This window comes from Amblyomma mixtum, chromosome 2, assembly GCF_055824585.1.
Source record: "Amblyomma mixtum isolate Tamu chromosome 2, ASM5582458v1, whole genome shotgun sequence".
NCBI classification, from domain to species: Eukaryota; Metazoa; Arthropoda; class Arachnida; order Ixodida; family Ixodidae; genus Amblyomma; species Amblyomma mixtum.
The window spans coordinates 198,330,101-198,336,201 of NC_143013.1; positions in this window are offsets into that span (position 1 = coordinate 198,330,101).

Genomic DNA, 6,101 nt, shown 5'->3' on the forward strand with positions numbered 1-6,101 from the left:
AATGTGTGTATATAGTCATGTTCCTTTTGAGATTAAAACAGTTGTTAGAAAGCGCTTCGTCCTGTGTGTTCGTCCTTTTTCCGTGGTTTTTTAGCGCTCACCAATTCCTTCAAGTATGTATTTCCAACTAGCCCCAGTAGTAGCTCTTTTGAGTTTAATTCATGTAATTCTTCACAAACTGACGATTCTTTTACCGTACTCCGCTCGAACACGGCCAGAAGCCTTGCTGCGGCACCAGGGCTAATCGTGCTTCAAAGAGCGAGCGAACAATAACATTAAGAACAGCGGCGATGGCTGCGGTTGAATTCATCCCTGTAAGCATGCTTGATATGCAATGAGCATAAAAAGATGACCAGGAGACAATGGAACACTGTGGAATCTGCCGGTGCTGTGCACAGTTTTCGTGGCTTTGTGCCCGACAGCACAGCCATGTAGTGAACAATGTAGTCTGGTCAAACATAATTGCGCTTTTTAAAAGACGGGACAAAACAGGGACGACACAAACTCTCGTGCGCAAACTGTCAACTGAAGTTTTATTGCGATGAACACACATATATAAGCTTCACGTCATAACATAAAGCACCAAAAAAAACGGAGTTAAACAGCAGTTTTTCAATCATGTCAACAAGCAAAAAAAGAGATTTTGTCCCAGCTGATTGGATTACAATCGTTCACAGTGATCCAAGAGTTGCATTTCCTGTTTGGAAAGCAAAACCGAGGGGTCACTTACAAAAGTCCTTTTTTCCCGATTCCATGCGGTAAGCTTATATATGTGTGTTCATCGCAATAAAACTTCAGTTGACAGTTTGCGCACGAGAGTTTGTGTCGTCCCTGTTTTGTCCCGTCTTTTCAAAAGCGCAATTATGTTTGACCATGTTATCTACCAACTAGCCCAATTTGAAACCCTCTTAATGCAGTCTGCTACTCCTCCTGTAGCAAAGAATTCTAAATTAACCACAGAGAACCAGGCAGGTGCTGAAATGCTTATGGATCTTGTTAAGAAAAATGCGAACTTTGAAAGACAATGTCCGCATTGAAGAATACTCTCAAAACGTAAGTGCGTTCCAGAAACGGAAGATAAGAACATCACTACCATATTATCCAAAATTGGTTACGTCATCAAGGAGCTAATCTTCGAACATGATATGGAGGCCTGTTATCGCACGCCAACCTGTAACAGAGGTTGAACTAGCATCATTGTACAATTTAGGTGTACAGCACTGACTCGCAACTGCGAGACTGACTCGCAATGGTGCTGCAATGACTGGCAAGGACAAACTTCTATCTAAACATGTCTGAGTCAGTATGGAGCAAATAAAGTCCTATTCATTGGTCAAAACATTGATACTGCAGATTTAGACGCAAATGAGGGCAATGTTAGAGAAATTGTAGGGACCATCGAATTGACAGGCAAGCAGACCCCGCAATTATTTCTAGGCATTCCAGTCTATTAGGATACTTTTCTTAGCAAAAGCTGCTGATATGATAATAAAGTTACCTTTGAAGCGCACATTGCTTGCATACTATGATGTGACCAATCCTGTCCTGGCTTCATACGATGAATTGTCGTACGATGTGGGCGCATGCTCATGCAAAATTGTTTGGAGCAGAAATCCATATACTACTTTAGCAAGTATATTAGGCGCAGCAAAGTGCAATTACGCGCAACTTTATCGTAAACACCAGACTATGCAATATGCAGTAGACAATTTCCACAAGTACACTTCAGGACAAAAATTGACCTTCATGACCAGCCGTTGGTGGGCATCCTTGTACCTCAAACACCATGCTGGAGATGGAGTGTCTGCTGCTAGACCAAGACCAAGGTGTCATATAATACCGAAATTCACATACAATGCGTAGGCTCTGCCTACAAAGAGAGTATCTTGAAACCACACATTGGGGTTAGGAGGATGCCCGAAACCGTAATTAAGCCAGAGGATTGACAGCCATGGCTGCTTAAGAATGGTCCAAAGATTACGTGGCGTCACTTGGATCACTTATTGAAATGCTATCACAGATGACTAAGGAGACAAGGGGCATCAGCGATCCTCGCATGTGAACAAAACATGGTAAGAAGATTGAGGGTGCAGACATGATAGGAGCAGTATACCAGGGCTGTGAGGATCGAAGTGCACAAATTGACCACAACTGAGATGCTGAGACCCTGCCTGAGATGGGAGGGGTATATATATCGGCCACTTAACTAGGTACGCTGAAACGGCCCCCGTTCCTTCCGGCTCTGCTTCTGAAATTGCCTATTTCTTCCTGAATGCCATACTACTGCGCCATGGAGCTCCTAGTGTCCTTATCAGTGACCGCGGCAAATCATTCCTCTCCAACGTCTTTGCCGAAGTTCTTCATGCTTCTAGAACTGTCCGAAAAACCGCTTTACCCTATCACTCCCTGACAAATGGACTCACAGAACGCTTTCATCGCATGCTGTCAGATATGCTGTCCACGTATATCCAGCCCGACCACACCAAGTGGGACAGCATGCTCCCTTTCGTTACCTTTGCTTACAATGCAATAAGAACAACCAGCTTTTGCCGTTTTTTCTTGTGTACGGCCGCCCACCAACTTTCACCCTCGAAGCATCTTCTCTGCGCCACCAACCTCTTCCGCCCTCTCCCACGAAGAATTTACTTCCCGTCTCGCTTTCTGCCGCACCATTGCCCGGCTGAATACGGACGCCTGCCAAGCCTCCAGGAAAAGCACCTATGACTTCACCTACCATGCTATGTCCTTTATCCCTGGCGAAGAAGTGTGGCTGTGGACTCCTGTGCGAACCCCAGGCTTGTGCGAAAAATTCCTCAGTCGCTTTATTGGTCCGTACACCGTTCTCGAACAAACGTCCCCTGTGGTCTATCGCGTTGCCATTTTGAAACGGAACCCCAACCGCAGCGACGTAGAGGAATCACTCAGAATCGCTTTCTTACATGGTTTGACCCCACTTTGCAGCAGGGCATAGTTGTTGCTCTTCCTTTTTTTAGGCAACATGGAAGGTCTTACCATGCAGATCTAACCATCGAGAGTGGCGCTAGGCAGTGTGAAATCGCTCTCAGCCACGAGATCAGAAAATAACGGAGGCGTGGCGTGTAAGAAATGTATTTCGCGTTTCCGTATTACGCATTTGGCAATCCTGAAACATTTCACACAAGGCTTATGGGAAACCCTGAAGCTACGCGTATTAATGAAATTGCTAGAGCAGCGCCAACTCAAAAACGATGATGACGCTTAAGCTGCCTTAAGAGTGAAGTGGGATAGGATTATATTTCATGTTTTTCGCAACTTCTGTTGCAACTTCAGTGTGTGGTTGCGCCAGTTTGTGTACAATCTGCGCTCCATCAACAGCCATATTCGTACTGCTAGAGAGAGAGAGAGAGAGAGGGAGAAAGAAATTTTCGTGAGAGGAAAGGAGGAGAGGTTGCTGCAACAGCAGGCATCCGCTATGCTGTGACGCTGGCGACATTGGGCATATATGAATTTTTTTCCAATTTTTGATTTCTATTCTCTCTATAGGTTGCTGTCTAGAAACTGGGTTGCTCACAACCCGGTTGGCAGGTTGAGATGACCTCACAAGGTCACGTGACGTCTTTCGGCCAGTCAGCGAACTTCATCTCGGACATTGGCAGGGTTTAGGTGTGACGACAACTCTAATTCTATCATATTTAAAAGCATCGCGCGAGGGTAGCTCCCTTTCTGCGTCATTTACTAGGAAAGGCAAATGTAACTGAGCCCCTCCCCCCCTTCCAGACTACGAACCGCCCCGAACTGCATGCGGGGGCCACCTAACGATGCACTCCTAGTGTCGAGGGGAGGCAAGGGGGGGGGGGGGGCAGCAATTTTGCTCCCCGATTACGCACCACCCTTATGTGAATCACAGGGTTTACGATCGAACCACGTCGTGCAGCATTTGCCTATTAAGATATTGTATAAGATATTGTATGGCTTCGGTCGTCTTACCTAAGCGATTCGCGGATGCTGTGTGAGTGACTGTAGGGACTACAACTTGCCATTAGCATAGTCTCGATAGCAGTACGGTTAGTAAAGGCTCGATAGCAGTACGTTTTACAAGTGAAAGCCAGGATCATACCAGGAAGGAAATATAAGCGGAAGAGATGGAAGGGAAGATTTAAAAAAAAACGTATGCAGCGTTGACGCTTGCTCTCGCATTGTTTCGCAACTTACGCATGCCGCATAGCGTGTCTGTATTTACTCTTTACTTCCATCTGTAGATAATCTTTAAAGAGAGAAAACGATATGTTTACACTTGAGCCTATCTCCTCACCGATGACTCTCGAACCTGCGCCGCTCAGCTCGAAAGTGGGTGGTCAACGTCGCCTGGCTGAACGAGCCATGACACTAGGGCAGCGGCCCTCAGCACTGAAGCCTTGGGCTAAGCGCCCCACTTGTCTTCGGCAACTTTTCGCTCTCTGTCTCAATAAGTTTGTTTTCTACCTAAACCACACTGCATTTCTGCGCTAGTGGGCTCCAGTGGCATAGCAGAAGGCGGCAGAAAGTTAGGAAGGGCAGATAAGATTACGATGTTCGCCGGAATAGGGCTGCCGCAGCTGCACATCATCATCATCATCATCAGCCTGACTACACCCACTGCAGGGCAAAGGCCGCTCCCATGTCTCTCCAACTGACCCTGTCCTTTGTCAGTTGCCGCCACTGTATCCCCGCAAACTTCTTAATCTCATCCGCCCACCTAACTTTCTGCCGTCCCCTGCTACGTTTGCCTTCTCTTGGAATCCACTCCGTTACCCTTAAGGACCAGCGGTTATCTTGCCTTCGCATTACATGCCTTGCCCAAGCTCATTTCTTCCTCCTGATTTCAACTAAGATGTCATTAACCCGCGTTTGTTCCCTCACCCACTCCGCCCTCTTCCGATCTCTTAACGTTACACCGATCATTTTACTTTCCATAGCTCGCTGCGTTGTCCTTAACTTAAGCTGAACCCTCTCTGTTAGCCTCTACGTTTCTGCCTCATAGGTGAGTACCGGTAGGATGCGCAGCTGCACATGACAGGGTTAATTGGAGAAATATGGGAGAGGTACTCGTCCTGCATTGGGCGTGGTGAGGCTGATGATGGCGATGAGGCCTCAGCGATGCGATCTGCTGATGTATTTTCGAAGTCTGCGGCCGCCCATCTCGTGAGGGCGCCTATCCTTGCGCGGTGTGTCCCCGTCAGACCTGCTTCCACACGGTCTTGACTTCAAGCAATTCATCCTTTGAAAAACCAGTCGGAACGCACAGTGTCCTCGGCTGGAACGTGTTGAGCTTCTTTACAGGGTGGTGACATCGCCATTCTCTAGCATGGCCTAATCTAGCCTCATCAAAATACCTGAGAACATCGAGTAATGCTTCGACACAACAAAGTGTTGTTTCAAGCTAAATTTTAGGTGCTTTCTCCTCATTGTAGGGGTCGGCACAATCCTTGCGGTCCAAAATGGCGCCTCCCGATCTAACAATGGCTGTCATTACACTGCTGAAGGAACACTTCATTGAGGCATTTTAAAGTTATTATGCTTCTCATATCTGTCAACACCAAATGCAAGTGGTGGTAAGCTTGTCATCGTCTCCGACGTTGACAGAGCAATGGACTACCCAGGCAAAGAGCAATGGTCTACCCAGGCAAATTTCTCATGCCTTTGTGTCGGCTCTACTAGCATTTTTGTTTTATTTTCATCTATACTGCAGGCCCAGAAGGCCCGGCACCGTTCAAGTGTTCTTACTGATATACAGAAGAAATTCTTCATTGATCAGTTGACAAACTACGACAGCGCATTTCAGTAAAATGTGATTAGATATTCTAACAAAGCAAAGACAAAAGATAACATTTCAAGAGAATGCTACCTTAAATGTATACCATCTGAGCACTGAAGGAATAAAGCTACCGATGAGCAGCTTATTGCATTATTTAATAAATTAGTCATGTTTGAAATTGAAGCTGGATACAGAAACTACTGTAGTTGCTGTTTGCTCAAGTATGGGTAGTTCTGGATGAATCCTTGAAAGAATCCTTCACTTAAAGTGACCTGCAAACGGTGTAATAACCATGATGAACGGGCTTAATAATTTTATTCTGCCGAAA